Source organism: Pseudophryne corroboree, chromosome 3, assembly GCF_028390025.1.
Source record: "Pseudophryne corroboree isolate aPseCor3 chromosome 3, aPseCor3.hap2, whole genome shotgun sequence".
In the NCBI taxonomy this organism is placed as follows: Eukaryota; Metazoa; Chordata; class Amphibia; order Anura; family Myobatrachidae; genus Pseudophryne; species Pseudophryne corroboree.
The window spans coordinates 36,204,423-36,226,540 of NC_086446.1; the positions used below are offsets into that span (position 1 = coordinate 36,204,423).

General features: G+C 47.0%; 1 protein-coding gene across 2 annotated transcripts in view; it reads left to right on the top strand.

Annotated features, from left to right (window-relative positions):
• LOC135054625 (oocyte zinc finger protein XlCOF6-like) overlaps positions 1 to 22,118 on the top strand; it is a 61,305-nt gene that overhangs the window by 33,514 nt on the left and 5,673 nt on the right. The gene's annotated exons all lie outside the window — the stretch shown is intronic.

Sequence of the window (22,118 nt, forward strand, 5' to 3'; positions counted from 1 at the left end):
ACGTAACGTCCCCAATAGGTACAGTTTCCAAACCAGAAGGGTGCCGACTTCTTCAGTTTGTACAGATCTGGTAGCAGTCTACAAACAGATGTCTGGGTGCAAGAAGCGGTATCTCTAGGTTATGCTTTCTCTTCTAGAAGCATCCTCCTCAAAGGTTCTTCTGTTTCAGCCCGTCTCGGGTAGAGGCGTAGGCGAGGGATTTGCATGAAGCAGTTCAGAAATTGCTTTTGTCAGAAATAGTCATTCCGGTAACCCATGCACAATGGGGGGATTTACTCCGACCTGGGTCAAAAAGGATCCCTCGCCCCATTCTCAATCTCAAAAAGTCTAAACAGATAAATTTGGGTACCACGGTTCACATGGACACATGGCACTCCATAGTTTGGTGGAGAGCCAGTAGATTACATGGTATTCCTGGATAAGTCAGGAATCTTACCTTCAGGCTCCTATAGCACTGTCCATCAGTGTTATCTCAAGGTTTACCATCCTTCAGCAACATTTCAGTTTTAGGCCTTACCCTTTGGGTTAGCCACAGCCCCAGAGTATTTACCAAAATGATTATGGCAGTTTATCTCCGCTAGCAGGGGATAAGAAAATTGCCATACCTTGACCACGTTCTTATCCTGGCACAAATACAAGAAAGGTTTCTGTGCCATCTACAACACACAATAACTTTTGAGGCACGGGTGGTTCATAAATTGGCAAAATCATCTCTGGTTCCGTAACAACGGATGACTCACGGTGGGGCTGTACTGAATTCAAGTCTGCAGAAAATAGTCACCTCGGAACAAGATATCCAAGGTAAAGTTAGGGGAGTTGTTACATAGTCAAACAATATCAATTCACGCAGCAATGCGATGGGTTTCATGGTGTCAACAATAGACATGGTGGAGTGTACACAATTCCACTCAAGACCTCTCCAGCATCTATTTCCATCTACAGCCGCATCACACTGGATATGCCCAATCTCATTTGATGTTGGAAGTTAAGCAGTGTTGTTCCTGGTTAAATTCTCTGATAGGAGACCACCTGTGAATACCAGGTGGTGTAGGTGGGCCAGATGGATAATACACAAACAAGTACGTGGTACTGGCAGAAAAGGTAAGAAAGTCAGTAGCCTGGGGGCTACAGACATTCCATCTAGACCAGAGGACACCTTTTTAGATATCAGGTTGGGAGATCCTGACAACAAATGCCAGTCTTCAGGGCTGTGGGGGCCATTGTCCGGAAGATTATTATTCCGGGGACTATGGACCACAGAAGAAAGTTGCCTGCTAATAAACCTGATAGCACTTCGGGCCATATACTGGGTCCTGATTCAGGCATGGGACACTCCCAAAGATAAACCGGTCCAGATCCGCAAGGACAAGGAAATGGCAGTAGTGTACCTCAACCTTCAGAGAGGAACACGCAGCTAAACAACAAGGAAGGAGGTAAATCACATACTAAAAAGTGCAGAACTCCATCTTCCAGCCTTCTCCGCGGTGTTTGTTCCGGGAGTCCTTGCCTGAAGAACTGATTTTCTCAGTCGACACGTCATTAAGGTAAGCGAATGGGCTTTGCACCCTAAAGCCGTTTCAGACTCGGGTAGACAAGTGGGGTTGGCCAGAGATAGATCTCATGGAGTCCCATCTGAACAACAAAGAGACCATAATCTGGTCAGGAACAAAGGATCAGGGAGTGATCTTTGTGGACGTATTTTTAATGGGAATTTTATTTCACGTATGTGTTTTCTCAAATCATCCTGCTACCCAGGATAGTGAGAAAAATACAACAAAGATGCCGGGATTCTAATAGCTCCGGCTTGGCCCAGAAGGCATTGGTACACAGATCCGCAGGAGATGTCGAATGCCATTTCTGTTTCCTCCACGCCCAGATCTACTAATGCAGGGTCCTTGTTATCACAGATAACTGGATCGATCGTCTTGACGGCGTGGCTCTTGAAATCTATATCCTGAAGTCCAGAGGATTCTCACAGATGCTCAGAGCAAGGAAAACTTCCTTGGCTCGTATTTAGCACCAAATATAGCAAGCCTATATTCATTGGTGCAATGGAAGAGGTATGGACCCGAAATCTTTCAGAATTTCCAAGGTTCTAGCATTCCTACAGGTAGGAATAGATAAAGGTTTAAGGGTGGCTTCCTTGAGAATGCAAGTGTCAGCGTTGACCGTTGACTGTATGGTTCCGAAAGAAAATTGATAAATTGCAGGATGTGCGCACTTTTTCCAGAGAATGCTGCGCATTCAACCTCCTTTTGTTCCTGCTACAGTGCCTGGGGACTAAAGTCTAGTCCTCAAAGCCCTTCAAGTTGCTCTGTTTGAACCACTAAATAAAGTGGCTTTTAAATGGTTGACAACTAAAGTTCTCTTTCTGCTGACTATGGCATCATGTAGAAGAGTGTCAGATTTAGGAGCACTGTCATGTTAATCTCCTTGTCTGATGTTTATCCAGATAAAATAGTTCTCAGAACTAGGTCTGGGTATTTTCCTAAAGTGTGGTCTATAGTCCACCTTAATGAAGAAATTGTAGTCTCGGATTTTCAGGTATCGGGATTTTCTGCGGGAGATGCATCGCTGGACGTAGTCCGGGCATTGAGGATCGACGTGGATTGTACCAGTGCCATCAGAAAGACATATTCCCTCTTCATCCTCTACTAATTTCACAAGAGGGGATGGCCTGCTACTAAACAGACGCTAGCAAGATGGTTTCGAATGACGATTTCAGAAGCATATTCTCAAGCTGATCTCCCTGTTCCGGCTGATGTCACTGCTCACTCTACATGTAAGGTAGGTCCTTCATGGGCAGCACAACATGGTGCTTGAGCAGAACAGATATGTGAGTGTCAAAGTCGAAAAATATTGCAGCACACACAGATGGCCTCAGTGCGTGTACTTGTTCTGCTGTGCGTGTGCATATTCGCAATTTGCGTATGGTCGCTCCCGCGGTCCTGCGCATTAGCGCGTGGTATGAGAATTTACGGTAGAGTTTGTGGACGCATGTAAAAGCTATCAAAACACATTACATATTTAATCCAAATAGTGCACAATGTACACATAGTCTCCTCGCATCACACCAGCAAGTTACAACAGTTTAAATGGTATCAGAACAAAGGGATTCACCTTTACAGGATAGGAGGGGACAGAACAAGGTTATAAGGTGGTGTTTGGTATCCAGCTGTAGGGTATTTTAAGGGTAATATTCCGGTGTTGGTTTGCAGAAGATTGCACGTTCCTGCGAATAGTTATGTGCAGGAGCAGAATATAGATATAAACTGTATTTACTGGACATTAGGTATGCGGCGGGAACCCAGAGGAGACCACCCACAAGTGCATCTTGAACAGACATCGCCCACCTATTCAAACCAACCTATGACCTCTCCTGTACTGTAAATGACAATCCCTGTGTCCAATGGACAAAGAGATTACAGTATCCATTGTGTTAAGTTTTGGAAGATTGTATAAAAGAAGCCAGCTGCAGGCCTGGTCACACAAGACTTTCAAAGTTATATTTCTAGATGACCGAGGACCAGACTGGGTAGCGTGGCGAAATTCAAACAAGTATGTACCATTGACTGTAGCCATTATTCTCTTGTATTGTATTGCTTTGTTATTGTAACCCCCTTTCAGTAATAATATGTTGTGGTGTCGGAACCCAGCTGTTTAAATACAATCTGGTGTCATGTTTTCCTTTCCCTGCTAAGGTTTAAAGTGTATTACTATCGCATGCATAGCTGTTAAAGGTTCACGGTGTATCTTTGGGTGTGTACGCGCTGCATGTACTTTGTACAGTCAGCGCGGCGTTTGTACGCAAAGTCCGTACACGGTACGGGACTCTGTACGCTAATGGTGTAATAAGTACGTAGGTTGTGGATTAAGTATAGCGGCCGCAGCAGCTTCATTTAAAGTGTATGAAATGTATTTTTAAAGTGTTGCTTTTAGTCCTGTATGTAAACCAGCGTTTACATGAGGCAGCCACATGGTCTTTCAGTAACACATTCAATTGACATTATGCCTTGGTTACTTTTGCCTCTCATGATGCTGAATTTGGGCTTAAGGTTCTCCTGTCTAATCAGGACCATCCCCACCACTAAAACTGGCTTTGGGAAATCCCATTGTTATCCTGTGAATAACCTGTGGACCCTGCAGGAGAAATATACGTTATGGTAAGAACTTACCGTTGATAACGGTATTTCTCCTATATCCACAGGGATACCACCCTGACGCACCTGATTTGAGGATCTTTATACTCGCTAAACTCTTCTCTCTTGCATGGAAGGGTGTGCATGTGTGTTCTTCTTGCCTGAATAGGGTTCTACATAAGGGTGGTCTTCAGTATGCCGACTGACGGGATCCTGGCGCACAGTATACCGGCGCCGGGATCCCGACAGCCGGCATACCGACACTTATTCTCCCTCGTGGGGGTCCACGACCCCCCTGGAGGGAGAATAAAATAGCGTAGCGCGCCACCGTGCCCGTAGCGTGGCGAGCGCAGCAAGCCCGCAAGGGGCTCATTTGCGCTCGTCACACTGTCGGTAAGCCGGCGGCCGGGCTCCCGGCGCCGGTATGCTGTTCGCCAGGAGCCCGGCCGTCGGCATATCGTAGTAAACCCCTACATAATGCTCCTGCCTAAATGCTTTGGAATCCAACTGATTTGCCTGAGCCAGGAGGCTGGGATATATGGACGGGCCCGTTGCATCCTCGGAGGACTGAAAGCTTGTGATCGTGTTGGTGCCAATCCGCTGTCACTCCATCATATCCCATTGTTATCCTGTGGAAACCTGTGGACATAGGAGAAATACCGTTATCAACGGTAAGTTCTTACCATAACGTATATTTTATACTCTGCCTGACAAACACACACAAGAAATGATAATAAGAAGGATGAGATGTGATGGATGGCCTAGCACGACACAGAAGACTGTCAACAATGCCCCAAAAAAGTACAGCCCATAATGAAAAGTGCTGCACAATTGAATTGTCCTTGGAACCTCGCACCCAACTTTATACTGTATATTTAAAAGGACATACACAGTTCAACAAATCAAGCACTTCAGTGACAGGGCCTGCCACCTTTGTTTGGGCCTCCACAAAAGATTTTTTGTTAAACCAATCACTCACAAGGTTCCCATGTGTGCTAAACACGCTTTCCGAGTACAAACTGGAGTAAGGTACCTTCTTTTTCTTTGGCCTCATATGGTAGATGTTGAAGAAGTACTACCAAGTGCCACCACAACAAGTTAACACTGAGGAAAGGAGGGACTGTTACCGTTACCATACAGGAGAAGTTTGTCGACACCAGCAAAACAATTTATTTTTTTCCCACTTATCATTTTGAGGTGCAGCTGCAGAGACACAACAACACCCAATAGGAAAAGAACAGTAATATAAGCTGTGTCTAAAAAAACACACTATGCAATCTATTTCTGTTACACACTTGGAGAGGACAATTACTTTTTTGCAATAATTATTTTGGAGTAAAGATAGCGGGTACGCCACCGTACCCAGTAAGAACAGTAATATGCGCTGCGTCCCAAAAACATACTATATGAATTTTTATTTCTGCAGCGGGGTACACTGGGATTCCACAGGAATAACATCGGGGTGTAGAGTTGGATCTTTATCCGAGGCGCCATTACACACATGCTGAGCTGACTTTGGGACTGCTAGGCACTGTCTCCTCTGTAAAGCCGCCTGCATCATCAGCGCTGAGCATTTACAGGACACTTAAGTATTCTACATGTCTTTAGACAGTGTTCGTTAAGAACAAGTGCATACTTTCAGCGATATTTAGTACAAGTACCCATGGATATACGTCCAGCCTTTACTGTGCATTGTTATATCTACAGTATATAGCTTTACGTGCTAGTCCAGTGCAGTTTTATTGTTGTGTGTAATAATTTCTGCATTGTACATGTGACTGTGTGTGCCAATAGCTGCTGTGTGATTTCCATTCTGTGTATCTTACATATACTGCTATCCCTATATTCTGTACCCTGCGGGAGGCTAAGTACGTCAGGATTCTTATAATATAGTGTCTCACAGGATATATTCTTTTGGTATTTCTCATACGTCCTAGAGGATGCTGGGGTCACTTCAAGAACCATGGGGTATAGACGGGATCCGCAGGAGACATGGGCACTTCAAGACCTTTCAAATGGTGTGACCTGGCTCCTCCCTCTATGCCCCTTCTCCAGACACCAGTTTAGAATTGTGCCCAGGCAGACTGGATGCACTCTGAGGAGCTCTACTGAGTTTCTCGGAAACAGACCTTCTAGTGAGTTTAAAGGCTCTGCTTCTTGGCTACAGGACACCATTAGCTCCTGAGGGTTTGGAACACTAGGTACGCCTAGGGGTTCACTCTCAGAGCCCGCCGTCACCCCCCCCTTGCAGAGACAGAAGTCTGAAGACAGGTGAGTAGAAGAAGAAAAGAAGACTTCAGTGACGGCTTCTGAGGTACCGCACAGCAATCGCGCTGCGCGCCATGCTCCCATACACAGCGGCACTGTAGGGTGCGGAGGGGCAACCTGGGCAGCATAAAATCCTCATGTGTGACTGGGAAACAAGGGTATCCTAAATCCTGACCCCCCCCCCCCACCCCCCCGCCAGTATAAATATAATAAAAAATAGCGGGGCTGAAGCGCGCCATTAAGGGGGCGGGGCTTAGCCCTCACAGCTCTTATCAGCGCCATTTTCTCTTGTAGAGATGCTGGTCCTTCCTCACACTACTGTACAACATAACAGAGTAAAAAACGGGGGGGGGGGGCACAGTTGATTTGATGCAATATAAGTTAATATAAGGTCTGAGGCAATATATAAAGGTTTCAGAACCGGGATTGAGCGCTGGGTTGTGAGCTGGCAAACTCCACCTGTGTCTTCCTGACAGACTTTACTGTGGGTCTGTCCCCTATATGCTCGGGGTGTCGGTGGGAGTTTGGTACACGTGTGTCGGCATGTCTGAAGCGGAGTGCTCGTCCCACAAACAGCTATGGGACTGACCCTGTCGACACTGCCGGCTCTTGATGCTACTTGGTACATGTGTGTCGACACGTCGGTGGCTGAATGTTTTTCCCAAGAGAAAACGATATTAGGGACACAGACGGGTGTGGGTGGCCATGTAGGCACCACCATTATCTGACTGGGTAGAAAATTTGCATATCAGAAAGGGTATATATATATATATATATATATATATGTGTGTGCGTATATGTATATAGTAAGGTTGCATAATTCTGTGTCCCAAGACCCCTCGGGGTCGCAAAAAAATAATAATGTTCCTTTGCCCAGTTACTACTCCCTGATATCGACACGGATACTGTTTCCTATGTCGACCATAATTTTTCCTGATTTGATCCGGGGAAAAAAAAGTACATGAGTAGTGCGCAGTAAATAAAGACGCCACTGAGGACTCTCGCTGGTCCTGACTGAAGGATCTATGTGTGGATATGTATATATATGTGTGTGTGTGTATATATATATATATATATATATATATATAGTTATAATGAAAGCTGAGGTATCGTTCCTCCTTCTCATGTGCAGAGAGCTCTGTGGGAAAGTCTGGGTCAGACCTGAAAAGATGGTTTCAAATTCTGAGGATTCTGATTGTTTGTTCTTTTCTCGCCGCGGACAGAATAAAGTCGGAGTCATCCCCTGTTCTGCAGGGGGCTCTGTCACAAATCTAGCGGATCGTATGCAGGAAAATACGTTCATTTCTAGTTATGAGTACACGGGTACGTTAGTTAGACCTGCCATTACATGCGCATGGGGGAGTAGTAGTATTCAAAAATGGTTGGGTGCCTTTTCATCCGATATAGATACCCTAGGGAGAGATGGGATACTCCTTACGTTGGGTCATATCAAATACTGCAGCGTACTTTTGTGCAACTGCAAGGGATATAGGACTATTGGGTTCTCAGGCCAATTCCATGGCGGTCTCAGTTAGGAGGGCGTTGTGGATTCACCAGTGCAATGCTGATGTGGACTCCGAGAAGAAATGGAGTCTCGGCCCTATGAAGGTGAAGCCTGGTTTGGTGTCGGCCTAGTGAATTTGATCTCGACAGCTGCCACTGGTAAGTCTACCTTCTTGCCGATGTTCCCTCACAGCGGATGATGACGCATCATTGTCTGATGCAGTCATTTCGGACCAATAGATACTGATTCCCCTTTCTTTGCAGGTAGAGGTAGGAGAAAAGGGAAGAGGTCCGGATCCTCTTCAAGATCACAGGAGCAGACATCATCCTCTGTTCTGCCACATCCACCGTATGACGCTGGGACTTTCTTGCGGGAGTCCACACCGGTGGGGTCACGTCTAAAAACTTCAGTCAGTCCTGGAACGGACCTGGACACGTGGGTTTTACGAATAGTGTCCCAAGGGTACATACTGTAGTTTCCAGACATTTTCCCTCACCAATTTTTTTTCCGGACGGGGAGGTAGTATGCGACACAAGACAAAGGTTGTATCAGGATCAGGTCATTGACCTGTTTCCCCCCCCCCCGTCACAACAGGGAGAAGGTTTTTATCCAAGCCTCTTCGTGGTCCCGAAACCAGACGGCTCGGTCAGACCAATCCTAAATATGAAATCCCTCATTTTCTACTTAAAGAAATTCAAATCCAAGATGGAATCTCTCAAGGCAGTGATCTCCAATCTGGAAAAAGGAGTTTTTTCCATGGTTTCAGTAGACATAAAGAACCTCCGCATTAGACTTGCCTGAGGTTTGTAATTCAGGGGTGTCATTACCAATTTCAGACGTTGCCGTTGGTATGTCCACAGCTCCATGGGTGATGGTGGTAATGATGATTCTCCATCGCTAGTAAGGAGTCACAGTTATCCCGTACTGGGACGGTCCACTGATAACGGAGAGTTCTAGGAACCAGTTGGTGCAAAACATTGCACGCTCCCTGAAACAGGGTTAGCTCCTGAACTTGTCAGAATCACTGTTGGTCCCATCGACGCAGTTGTCTGTTTTGGGAATAATACTAGAACTACAAAGAGTTTTTTTACTTCCAGTGGAAAAGGCTCTGGAGATCCAGAGTCTGGTCAAACAAATTCCGAGACGAGCAAGAGTGTCATTTCATCAATACATTCGGTTGCTGGAAAAGATGGTTGCGGCCTATGAGGCCAATCAATTTGGCAGGTTCCATGCCAGGGTTTTCCAGAGGGACCTGTTGGACAAGTGGTCCGGTTCCCACCTACACATACCACGGAGGATAATCCTATCGTCCAAGACCAGAAACTCACTCCTGTGGTGGCTGCGCAGTTCTCACCTCATAGAGGGGCACAGGTTCGGTATCCAGGACTGGATCCTAGTGACCACGGATGCAAGCCTCCGGGGGAAGGGGGGGGGGGCAGTCAGTCAGGGTGAAAGTTTCCAAGGAAGATGGTCAAGTTAGGATTTTATACAACGAAAAGCAGAACAGCAATGGCAGAAGCCACAAGGAATTTCCGCTGGGCGGAAAAACATACAAGCCCTTTGTCAACGATGTTCGTTCCAGGAGTGGACGACTGGGAAGCAGACTTTCTCAGCAGGCGATCTCCATCCAGGAGAGGGGAGACCTCCACCAAGTAGCCTTCGGAGGGGTGACATGTCGTTGGGATTTCCTCAAGTAGTAATGATGGCATCTCGTCTCAACAAGTAGCTTCAGAGTTCCAGGTCAAGGGACCCTCAGACAGGAACAGTGAATGGAATTGGTGACACCGTGGGTGTTTTCAGTCGGTATATGTATTCCCTACGTTTTCTCTTGTTCCAAAAGTTCTGGGTTCATAAAAAGGAAATTCGGGCGAGCCTCATGGTCCCAGACTGGCCAAGGAGAGCTTGGTATCCAGATCTCAGAAATTGCTCACAGGAGATCCCTGGCCTTTTTCCTTTGCACGAGGACCTGTTGCGGCAGGGGCCGTGCGTGTATTAGGACTTACCGCGTCTACGTTTGACGACATGGCGGTTGAACACCAGATCTTAGTCCGTAAGGGTATTCCCACGGAAGTAGTTCCCACACTTATTCGAATTAGAAAAGGGGCAACGTCTAAACATTACTACCGGTTTTGGAGAAAATACGTTTCTTGGTGTGAATCCAAGAAGACTCCTACGGCAGAATTTTCAGTAATTAAAATCGGCCTGATCAGTTTTCTTTCAGAATCAATTAAACTCCGTTTCAGAAGTTCAGACTGTCGTGAAGGGAGCGTTGCACATCCAACCTCCTTTTGTGCCCCCTGTGGCGCCAGGGGATCTTAATGGGGAGTTCCAGTTCCTTCAGTCACATTGGTTTGAACCTTTACGTAAGGCGGAGTGAAATTCCTCACTTGTAAAGTGGTCGTCAGGTTGGCCTTGGCATACGCAGGGCGAGTGTCTGAGTTAGCGGTCTGTTCTCACAAGAGACCTTATTTGATCTTCCATGAAGATAGAACAGAGTTGGAAACTCGTCGACATTTTCTACCAAAGGTGGTTTCTTCTTTCCACGTGTACCAACCTTTTGTGGTGCCGGTGGCTAGGGACGCCTTCGTTGAATCAAAATCTCTGCATGTGGTCAGAGTTTTGAAAATTTATGTCGCCAGGACGGCTCCGTTTGCTCCCAGCAAGATTGGATGTCCTGCTTCCAAGCAAACCGTTGCGTGCTGGATCTGTGGTGCGATTCAGCATGTTCATCTTACGGCAGGATTGCCGTTACCGAAATAGGTGAAGGCCCATTCTACTAGAATGGTGGGCTCGTCCGGGGCAGTTGACCGGGAAGTCTCGGCATTGCAACTTTGCAGAGCAGCTATTTAGCGAACAATTGGGCTAAGTTTTACACTTTTAATGCCTTGGCCGAGGTTGACCTCACGTTTGGTCATTCGGTACTGCAGAGTTGTCCGCACTCTCCTGGCCATTCTAGAGCTTTGGTATAACCCCATGGTTCCTTGAAGTGACCCGAGCATCCTCTAGGACGTATGAGAAAATAGGATTTTAATATCTACCGGTAAATCCTTTTCTCTTAGTCCGTAGAGGATGCTGGGCGCCCGTCCCGGGGCGTACTGTATCTGCAGTTATTGGTTGTGGTTACACAAAGGTTGTGTTAAGTTTTTTTGTCAGCATATTGCTGAAAAATTCTTCATGCCATTGGCTTGTGTTCTGTTGAATGCCACGTTCTGCGGCATGTTGGAGGTGTGAGCTGGTAAGATGCTCACCGTGGTTTAACAATAAATCCTTTCCTCGAAATGTCCGTCTCCCTGGGCACAGTTCCTTAAACTGGAGTCTGGAGGAGGGGCATAGAGGGAGGAGCCAAGTCACACCATTTGAAAGTCTTAAAGTGCCCATGTCTCCTGCGGATCCCGTCTATACCCCATGATTCTTGAATTGACCTCAGCATCCTCTACGGACTATTAAAAGGATTTACTGGTAAGTATTAAAATCCTATTTTTTCTCTGTGTATTACAGTCACCATATACCTCTTAAATCCTCCGTGTGGGCTCTGCTTACAGTCACACCATACAGGGGGATTTCTGCCAGGTACTTTGCTTATATTGTACTATTTTGCTCTACGGTTACGCTTTCAAATAATGTCAGCTAAACAGGGTGATAATTCTATGGCTGATCCTGCGTCCTGCAGTGCTAATGCCATGGATGTCTCTGAGGAAAATATTGCAGCTGAGGGTTCAGGTACTGGGGGTTTTATGCCCCTCAGTCAGTCTACAGCAACAGGGGCAAATCATGACCCGCCGAGGGCTACATTTTCTAATTTACTGACTACGCTGGTAACTAGACTTGCGACCCCTATGGGACCTCCTGTGCCATTACAGCCACATATTGTTCCTGCAGTTAATCCGCCCTGGGCAGATACTCTGTCCTCTCAGTTACAGCAATTAAATCAGTCTTTGGCTAAGCAAAATCCTAACCCTCGCCCACCTAAGACCAAGGGGTCATCTAAGCGGGCCATTACTTCCTCACTATCCACACATGTTTCAGATACTTCATCTGATGAAGATGGAGCATATACCGACCCCTCAGACACTGATGCAGATGCTTCTGATGGGGAATCTAGGACGCAAGTGGATGTTCCTGACCTCTTGGAGGATATCAGGCTGATTCTTCAAATAGATGATGACGAAGAACTTCCAGCTACCTCTAAGAAACCAGATAAGTTCAAACGTCAGAAGGTTACTAAATTAGTTTTGCCCCATTCTGACCACTTAGTTGACATGCGTCAGGAATCCTGGGAGTATCCAGGAAAGAAATTCTCCCTGTCTAAAAGGATGCTAGCAGAGTTAAGTAAAAATTGGGAAACACTGCCGCCGGTGGACTCACAGGTCGCACGTCTGGTGGTTTCATCTGCTCTGCCTTTCACTACCGTCACCTCTCTGAAGGAACCGACGGATAAACGTGTGGATGGTTGCTTGAAGTCTATTTACACTCTGGCTGGAGCTGTGCATAGGCCTACTATTGCAGCCTCTTGGGCTGCTAATGCTATAGACGCCTGGGTTCAGGAAGTTGATACGGAACTACCGTCTAATTTTCCTGATAATGCTAAACAGTGTCTTTCTTACATTGTTACAGCCTCTCATATTCAGGAGGCAGCATCTGATGCAGGTATCCTGGCGGCCAAAGCGTCTACTATGTCTATTCTGGCTCGCCGGATCTTCTGGTTGCGGTCCTGGTCTGTAGATCTGGACTCTAAAAAGACCTTGGAAGGTGATCTCTTTTAAGGGACACATACTTTTTTGGGGGGAAACCTCAATAAGATTGTTGCTGACTTCGCATCTGCTAAGACTGCATGTCTACCTAATACTACACCTTTCGTTCCTTTCGACCTCCAGGTAAAGCAAAGGGTCAGGTGTACCCGAAACAGGCTCGCACTTCCAAATCCACTAAGCCCAAACCTAAACGTGCCTGGGCTGCCCGTCAGCCTGCTTCCAAAACAGACAAGCCTGCTGCATGACGGGGGGCGGGCCTCCCCCTAGTTTGCTCAGGTATGGTTACAGGCCACTTCGGACGCTTGGGTAAGGGAAGTCTTTGCTCACGGATACGCCATCTCTTTCAAGAAACGTCCCCCTCGCCAGTTTTGCTCAACAAATATCCCTTTGGATCCGGTTAAAGCAAAAACTCTCCATCTGGTGGTACAATCCCTCCTGGACACGGGAGTGATAGTTCCGGTGCCTCTGTCTCAGAGAGGCAGGGGGTACTATTCAACGCTGTTCCTAGTTCCAAAGCCGAATGGATCTTCTAGGGCCATTTTCAACCTCAAGTCTGTGAACAAGTTTGTGAAACTTTCCAAATTCCGTATGGATCCTCTTCGCTCTATTGTTCGGGCTTTGGAGCCCAAGGACTATATGGTATCCCTGGATATACAGGATGCTTACCTGCATATACCTATTGCAGTGTCACATCAGCAATACCTGTGGTTTGCTATTGGCAACCTGCATTTTCAATTCCAGGCCTTACCTTTTGGTCTGACCACGGCTCCATGAATTTTCACCACGGTCATGGCAGTCATGACGACCCTGCTCTGCTGTCAGGGTATCAGGATCCTGATGTATCTGGATGACTTGTTGATCTTGGCAAACTCTTCAGAGGTTCTCCTTCGTCATCTGGAACTGACGGTCCAATTACTACAAGCCCACAGGTGGCTCATCAACTGAAAGAAATCTTCCCTGCTCAGTGCATGGTGCACCTGTGAGCACTATTGGACACCCACAACCAACGGTTGTTTTTGTCTCTGGAGAAGGTCCTGAAATTTCAGGATGAGATAAGATGCTTCATCTCTCACCCACGTGTGTCGATACTCGGCGATGCAAGTACTAAGTCTAATGGTGTCGGCTTTTGACATGGTAGAGTATGGTGTCGGCTTTTGACATGGTAGAGTACGCTCAATTTCATTCCCACCCTTTGCAGAGGTTAATACTCTACAAGTGGGACGGTCTGCCTCACTGGATCAGGATTCGCATGATCTCCTTGACTCCTGAGGTCTGCCTGTCACTGACCTGGTGGCTACAGGACCAGCAACTGAGCAGGGGTCATCCCTTCTGGATCTCCAACTGGGTCCTTCTGACGACGGATGCCAGTCTGCGGGGTTGGGGCGCGGTGTTGGTGCAACACTCTCTTCATGTTCGGTGGACCAGGGAGGAACCTCTCCTCCCGATAAACATTCTGGAATTGCGGGCAGTGTTCAATGAGTTGACACTAGCCTTGCCTCTGGTTCAGAACAGGTCTGTTCAAGTACAGTCAGACAACACCACCACGGTGGCGTACATAAATCATCAAGGCGGCAATCGAAGCCGCATGGCAATGATGGAAGTGTCAAAAATTCTTAATTGGGACGAACGCCATCTGCCAGCCATATTGGCAGTGTTCATTCCGGGAGTCCTCAACAGGAAAGCGGACTTCTTCAGTCGTCAGGACGTACACGCCAGAGAGTGGAGCCTTCATCAGGAAGTCTTTCAACTCCTAGTGGACAAGTGGGGCCTACCAGATGTAGACCTGATGGCGTCTCGACACAAACACAAGGTTCCGGTCTTCGGAGCAAGGACAAGGGATCCTCAAACAGCATTCGTGGACGCGCTGGCAATTACATGGAAATTTTGTCTGTCGTACGTGTTCCCTCCGGTGTCACTTCTGCCCAGGGTTGTCAGGAAGTTCAAGCAAGAAGGAGGAATACTACTTCTAATCGCTCCAGCGTGGCCCAGATGGCATTGGTTCATAGACCTGCAGAGTGTCTCGATAGAGCGTCCTCTTCTGCTTCCGCAGTGCCCAGACCTCCTTGTTCAGGGCCCTTGTGTCTACCAGGATTTGGCCCGGCAGGCTTTGACAGCGTGGCTCTTGAAACTTCCGTACTGAGGACCAAAGGTTTTTCTGAGGCAGTCATTCAAACTATGTTGAAGGCCCGTAAACCGGCTTTTGCTCGAAATTTAATATAGGGTCTGGAATTCTTACTTTGCTTGGTGTGCAACTAACAATTTTGACGCATACAAGTTCAGTACTGCCAAACTTTTGGCTTTCCTACAACAGGGCCTGGACTCTGGCCTCCCTCAGGGTTCATATTTCTGCCTTGTCGATATGGTTTCAGAGAAAAATTGCGACTCTGCCTGATGTTCATACATTCACTCTGTGTTTTACGGATTCAACCTCCCTATGTTCCGTCTGTGGCTCCTTGGGATTTGTCGGTGGTTCTGGATGCCTTACAAGAGGCTCCGTTTGAACCTCTTGAGTCTGTGGACCTAAAGTGGCTTACTCTTAAGATCTTTTTCTGCTGGCTATTGCCTCTGCGGGTGTCAGACTTGGGTGCCTTGTCCTGTCTGTCACCCTTTCTGATGTTTCAACGTGACCGGGCGCTTCTTGGAACTCGTCTTGGTTATTTGCTGAAGGTGGTGTCGGCTTTCCACCTTAACCAGGAGTTTGTGGTTCCGGCCTTTACCTCTCCAGATTTATCCCCAAAAGAGCGGTCTTTGGATGTGGTACGGGCTCTCCGTATTTACGTGAAGAGATCAGCCTCTCTTAGGAGATCTGATTCTCTCTTTGTCCTTTTTGGTTTTCACAAATGTGGCTGGCCTGCTAACAAGCAGACCTTGGCTAGATGGATTAGAATGGTGATTGCACATGTTTATGTACAGGCTGGCCTTCCAGCTCCTGCTACCATCAAAGCCCATTCTACTCGGTCTGTTGGACCTTCTTGGGCGGCCCGCCGTGGTGCGACCCTAGAACAATTGTGCAAAGCGGCTTCGTGGTCCTCAATGAACACGTTCATAAGATTCTATGCCTTTGATACTTTCGCCTCCCAGGATGCCTCCTTTGGACGCCGAGTTCTTGTGCCTGCTACAGTGCGCCCCCCTCCCATGAGGAACTGCTTTAGGACATCCCCGATGTTATCCCTGTGGAACCCCAGTGTACCCCGCTACAGAAAAAGAGATTTATGGTACCTTTGTTAAATCTCTTTCTGCGAGGTACACTGGGCTCCACAGGGCGCCCACTCTAACGCACTTAGCTTCTTTGGGTTTGTATGGCATTAACCGGTGATACCTTCTCCAGTCGTGAGAATGTGGTGTATGTGGCTACTAACTGTTGTCGTTTCTCTTACCTGCTACTGCATTGGACTGGTTAACAAAATTGAGCTCCTGTGCACGGAGGCGGGATATAGAGGAGGTGGGGCTATGCATCCTGTGAACAGTCAAAGCTTTTAGCCTGTTGGTGCCTCGGAACAAGATCCAACACTACACCCCGATGTTATCCCTGTGGAACCCAGTGTACCTCGTAGAAAGAGATTTAACAAAGGTAAGTTCTTACCATAAATCTCGTTATTCATTGGTACAGTGAACGGAAAATGGACTCCAGGTCTTTCAGAGTTTCCAGGGTCTTAGCATTCCTTCAGTTTGAAGGTGGCTTCCTTGAGAGTTAGAGTGTCAGCATTGACTGTATGGTTCCAAAAGAAAATTGCCAACTTACAGGATGTGCATACTTTTTTCCAGGGAATGCTGCACATTCAACCTCCTTTTGTTCCTCCTACAGGGCCTTGGGACTTAAGTTTAGTCCTAAAGGCCCATCAAGGTGCCCCATTTGAACCACTAAATAAAGTTGATCTTAAATGGTTGACCGCTAAAGTTCTCTTTCTACTGGCCATGCCGTCAGCTATAGGAATGTCAGATTTAGCGGCATTGTCATGTCGTTCCCCATTTCTGTTTTTTTTATCCAGATAAAGCAGTTCTGAGAACTAAAATCTGGGTATCTTCCTAAGGTGATGTCTAAATTCCACCTTAACGAAGAAATTGTAGTCCCGGCTTTCCAGGAACCGGGACTTTCTGCGGGAGATACATCGCTGGACGTGGTCCGTGCCTTAAGGATCTACGTGGATCGTACCAGTGCCATCAGAAAGACACTGTCTTCATTCTCTACGAATTTCACAAGAGAGGATGGCTGGCAAGATGGCTTCGGATGACGATTTCAGAAGCATATTCACAAGCTGATCTCCCTGTTTCGGCTAATGTCTCTGCTCACTCTATTCGTAAGGTAGGTCCATCATGGGCAGCACAACGTGGTGTTTCAGCAGAACAGATATGTAAGGCAGCCACATGGTCTTCCATTAACACATCCATTAGACATTATGCCATGGATACCTTTGCCTCTCATGACGCTGAATTCGGGCGAAGGATTCTCCTGTCCAATCAGGAGCGTCCCCACCACTAAATTGCTTTGGGAAATTCCAATGTTATCCTGTGGACCCTGCTGGAGAAATACACGTTATGGTAAGACTGGTATTTCTCCTAAGTCCACAGGGTTCCCACCCTGACGCTCCTGATTGAGGATCCTTTTACTCACTAAACTCTTCCTTCTTGTATGTAAGGGTGTGCATGTTTGCGCTTCTCACACGGACCAGTACAGCGGCTTCGGCGGGTGTCACACCTGTGAATCTTCACCGCAATCAGCGGCAACAGCGTGTGTTCTACTGACACCTCGGAAGATGTTATAATACCCACGCTCAGGGCATAAAAAGGATCTCCACCAGCCCTAGGTATTATACAAACAACCATCCTACATTTGGGACCTACAAATTAAAGAGCAAGCCTGGATAATTATTTCCTTCATCAAAATCTATTTCCTCAACATCATACTGTGGGTGTTATACAGGACTCTGCCGAGGACGCTCGGTAGTACCAGCCCATAGGAGAGGTAAAAACGGTATATTGTTCATTGCTCATTTGACTGCTGGGCCCTTTTTCTGTCTCCAATGATTGGAGAAAAAGTTCTGCTGTCTCTATATTTAGCCACATCACACTGTAGAGAGTAAAATTGTAAAGATTAAGTTTTACTATTGTTACAATTTCTAAACAAGTATCAATCCTGTACCCTGAATCAGGGGATTACTAGACATAAATTTTGATTGATACTGTGTGCTCATATTATGGTGCTTCTGAGTATGGTTATGTATTTATCTTTTATATGACCAATTTTATCTGTTGTAGATGTATTTTATATAATAAACAAATTTTATATAGAAGATTGTCAACTCTTCATGATTTATACCCATCTGTAAAGCACCTTAAGCGCAGCCGATTTTCTCTTTTCCCTTTCCTAATGTTTGCGCTTCTCGCCTGATTAGTAGGGCTATCTATGATGCTCCTGCCTTGAGCTTTGGGAATACAACTAATTTTCCTGAGCCAGGGGGCGGGGATATATGGACGGGCCCGTTGCATGCCGGGAGGCCGAAAAGCTTTGACCGATTGGTGCAAATCCGCTGTCGCTTCATCATATCCCAATGTTATCCTGTGGATCCTGTACACTTAGGAGAAATACCGTTATCAACGGTAAGTTTTTACCATAACGTATATTTTTTCCTCTTACTGCATCTATTCTGCCCATGTACACGTCAACACTTGCACATTAGGGTTATCTTTTTGTTAAGAGCCAATTAGCCTATCAAAATATATTTGGTACCCAGCTAGAGCTGGAGGACGCCCTGGCCTCGACACCCTCTGGTAAGAGCCCGGGGCCGGACGGCTTCACGCTCGCATACTATAAACAATTCAAAAGACCTTCTCTCCTCCTATCTTCTCCAGGCTTTCAACTCCATCTCCGCAGATACCCATTTTTCGAGCCAATCCCTAGAGGCCCACATCTCCGTTTTGCCTAAGCCCGGCAAGGACCCCTCGATCTGCTCCAGCTATAGGCCCATCTCTTCTAAACGTCGATGTTACGCTGTTTGCAAAATTAATGGCGAATAGACTAAATGCATTCCTGCCCTCCCTAATCCATAACGATCAGGTGGGTTTTGTCCAAAACCGCGAGGCCAAAGACAATACCACCAAGGTTCTGAGCCTAATCCATATAGCATCCCAGGGGGGTCCCCCTACCGTGTTATCTACCGACACCGAAAAGGCTTTCGATAGAGTCAGCTGGCGTTTTATGAGGTCTGTTGGGGCACATCGGACTGGGTCCCCTAGCACTTGGCAGAATTATGGGACTCTACAGATCACAGCCCGAGTCTGAGTCAATGGATCCTTATCCGATCCCTTCTGTGTAAGTAATGGGACACGACTATCCCCTTTACTTTTTGTCCTCTGTATTGAAGCCTTCGCGAGAGCTATTAGGGCCAATGACTACATCACTGGCCTGAGGGTTGGAGATACAGACCACAAACTCTCCCTGTTTGCTGTTGACCTATTGGCCACAATAACACATCCGATCTCCTCCCTTCCTCACTTCATGCAAGAACTGTCCCATTTTGGACAACTCTCCAACTTTAAGATTAACATGTCCAAATCCTGCGCTCTGAACATCTCCACGCCCCCGACACAGTGGCTAAACTTAAGCGATCCTTCCCCTTCACTTGGAACACCTCTCACTATCCTATCTGGGTATACAGCTGCCGAGAGACTTGACCTGTTTGTTCAATTTGTACTTCGCACCTCTTCTCCGAACACTCAGAGCTGATTATAGCAGATGGTATCTCAAACCACTCTCATGGCTGGGGAAAGTAAATGTTGTGAAAATGAATACTCTCCCTAAGCTGCTCTACAAATTACAAGCCCTCCCCATACGGATCCCAGACTCCTGGTTCAAGTCCATACAACTCTTGATACAACAATTCATATGGTTTCGGAGACGACCCAGAATTAGTCGATCCACTATGATTCGTTCCACCCGGAGTGGTGGTTTCCAATTACCAGATATCAGAGGTTATTATTGGGCAATTTTGCTTAATAGGGTTCTGGATTGGACGAGGAGTCACGATACCAAACAGTGGGTGGCTCTAGAGGGGCTCTACATGCAGCAATTCCCAGAGATCTTCCCTTGGCTTCCCTCCCTGCCCAGGCCTCCACCCTCCCACCCAACTATCAATGCAACCCTCTCTTTCTGGAAAATCGCGCGCAGTTGGCCCTCCCTTTCTTCCGCTTTTGGCCCGTTGACCTCTTTTTTAGCAAACCCTGACTTCCTACCCGGCTTAATGCCCTCCCACTTTAGAGACTGGGCCCTTGCGGGTCTCTAGGGTGGGCCAGTTGGCGACTTCCTCAGGAGTTAGGCAGTTTTCAGAGGTGCGATCAAAATGGGACATCCCACAACATGACTTCTGGAAATATCTACAGCTTAGACATTTTTTGCATTCCAGGCATAGATATCTCCAGGCTTCAAGGGAACTAACACAGTTTGAGAGGTTGTGTGTTTCCAAGTGTTCCCCCCAGCATACTGTCTCTACACTTTACAAACTGTTACAAAGCACTGATGCTCAAACACCTACATCCTTCCAGGTGGCCTGGGAGAGGGACCTAGGGATTCAATTGACGGACAAGGACTGGCGGATGATATTCCTCAAATCCCACAAAAGTTCAGTGTGCATACAAGTTAGGGAAACCCAATATAAACTACTAATGAGATGGTACAGACACCCCTCTCTCCTCCACTTCATGTATCCTGGAGTGACGGACAGATGTTGGAGATGCCTTAGCGCCACCGGCTCCCTAATGCACATTTGGTGGAGCTGCCCCCTACTTCGCCCTTTCTGGGCTGATGTCATTTCCATCTCTCAAGATATACTCCATGCCTCCGGCCCTATTGACCCGGCCTTCTGGTTGCTTTCCCACTCCTCTCTCTCGCTGGCCCAGCATAGAATATCATTGCTCCACCACCTATCTAACGCAGCACGGGCAGTTATCCCCACTCTCTGGAGGTCCCCAACTCCGCCCACAAGAAAACTATGGTTCACTAGAATTAACTACTACATGAACATGGAGAACATTCTTCTGGTTTCCAGAAACAAACTCTCAGAGTTCATGACCACGTGGCTACCATGGGTAGAATACACGTCCTCCAAAAACTACAAAGATTACATTTATGCAACCAAGTGACTTAGCATCGGAATTGATCGATTACAAAGACGACATTACATCTATCTCTTAGTTTGCAGGTCCCCAGTACTGGTCACTCTTTGCTCTTTCCCCCTCCTTTTCTTTACTTCATTCCTCACTCTCCCTATAACTATCCTACTATGTTCACCCAGATACCACGATCGTATTCATTGTATAGACAGAAAGTAAGTGGATACTGTATTGATGCTATAGGATGATGTACCGATGCCTTTACCTGTACTGATCCCCAGGGTCTGGGGCAACCCACTACTCTGCTACCATAGGCAATTATGTACTTAATCCTAATTTAACACATAGTCGCTTTTGTGACTGACCGTGATGTAATCTTTATATTTTCCTGAATAAAAACAGATTATACAAAAAAATATATATATTTGGAGTGTGGGAGGAAACTGGAATACCTGGAGGAAATCCACTCAAGTGTGGGGAGAACATACAAACTCCACACAGTTAGGGCCGTGGTGGGTATTGAACCCATGACCCCAGTTCTGTGAGGCAGTAATGCTATCCACTACACCATCTGTATTGAATTGTGCCATTCCCCTACCCTGTCCTGCTGCCTGCCAGCCGCTCTGTGACATCATTGTCTGCTGCTGTGTAACCCTCTCATGGCTTGTGAGTTCTGTAGTTCAGCCACAGTAGCATGGCTGGCCCTGGAGCAGTAATATAAGATACTAACCAATAGGGGACATAGTGGTTGTGTCATTGTTATACTATGCTAGCTGTGCATCCTCCTGGATAACTGCAAGTAGTCTAGATACATGGATAGGATGTGCTGTTAATTTATCTCACATCTCTGTACCCTGCTGTCATGTCTCCAGTGTGTGATGGAAGTGGCTGGATGGGCAGTGCATTAACTTTAGAAATGTTACTCCCTAAGGTCTTTATTTTTGGTGGAGTACTGCAGTGTGGCTGTGCAGTGTGCTTATCCCCGTGGCTGAGACTGCAGTGTGCTTATCCCTGTGGCTAAGGCTATGCAGTGTGATTATCCCTGGGGCTGAGGCTGTGCAGTGTGCTTGTCCTTGGGGCTGAGTCTGCGCAGTGTGATTATCCCTGGGGCTGAGGCTGTGCAGTGTGCTTGTCCTTGGGGCTGAGGCTGTGCAGTGTGCTTGTCCCTGGGGCTGAGGCTATGCAGTGTCCTTATCCCTTTGGCTGAGGCTATGCAGTGTGCTTATCCCTTTGGTTGAGGCTATGCAGTGTCCTTATCCCTGTGGCTGAGGCTATGCAGTGTGCTTATCCCTGTGGCTGAGTATGCAGTGTGCTTATCCCTGTGGCTGAGTCTGTGGAGTGCTTATCCCT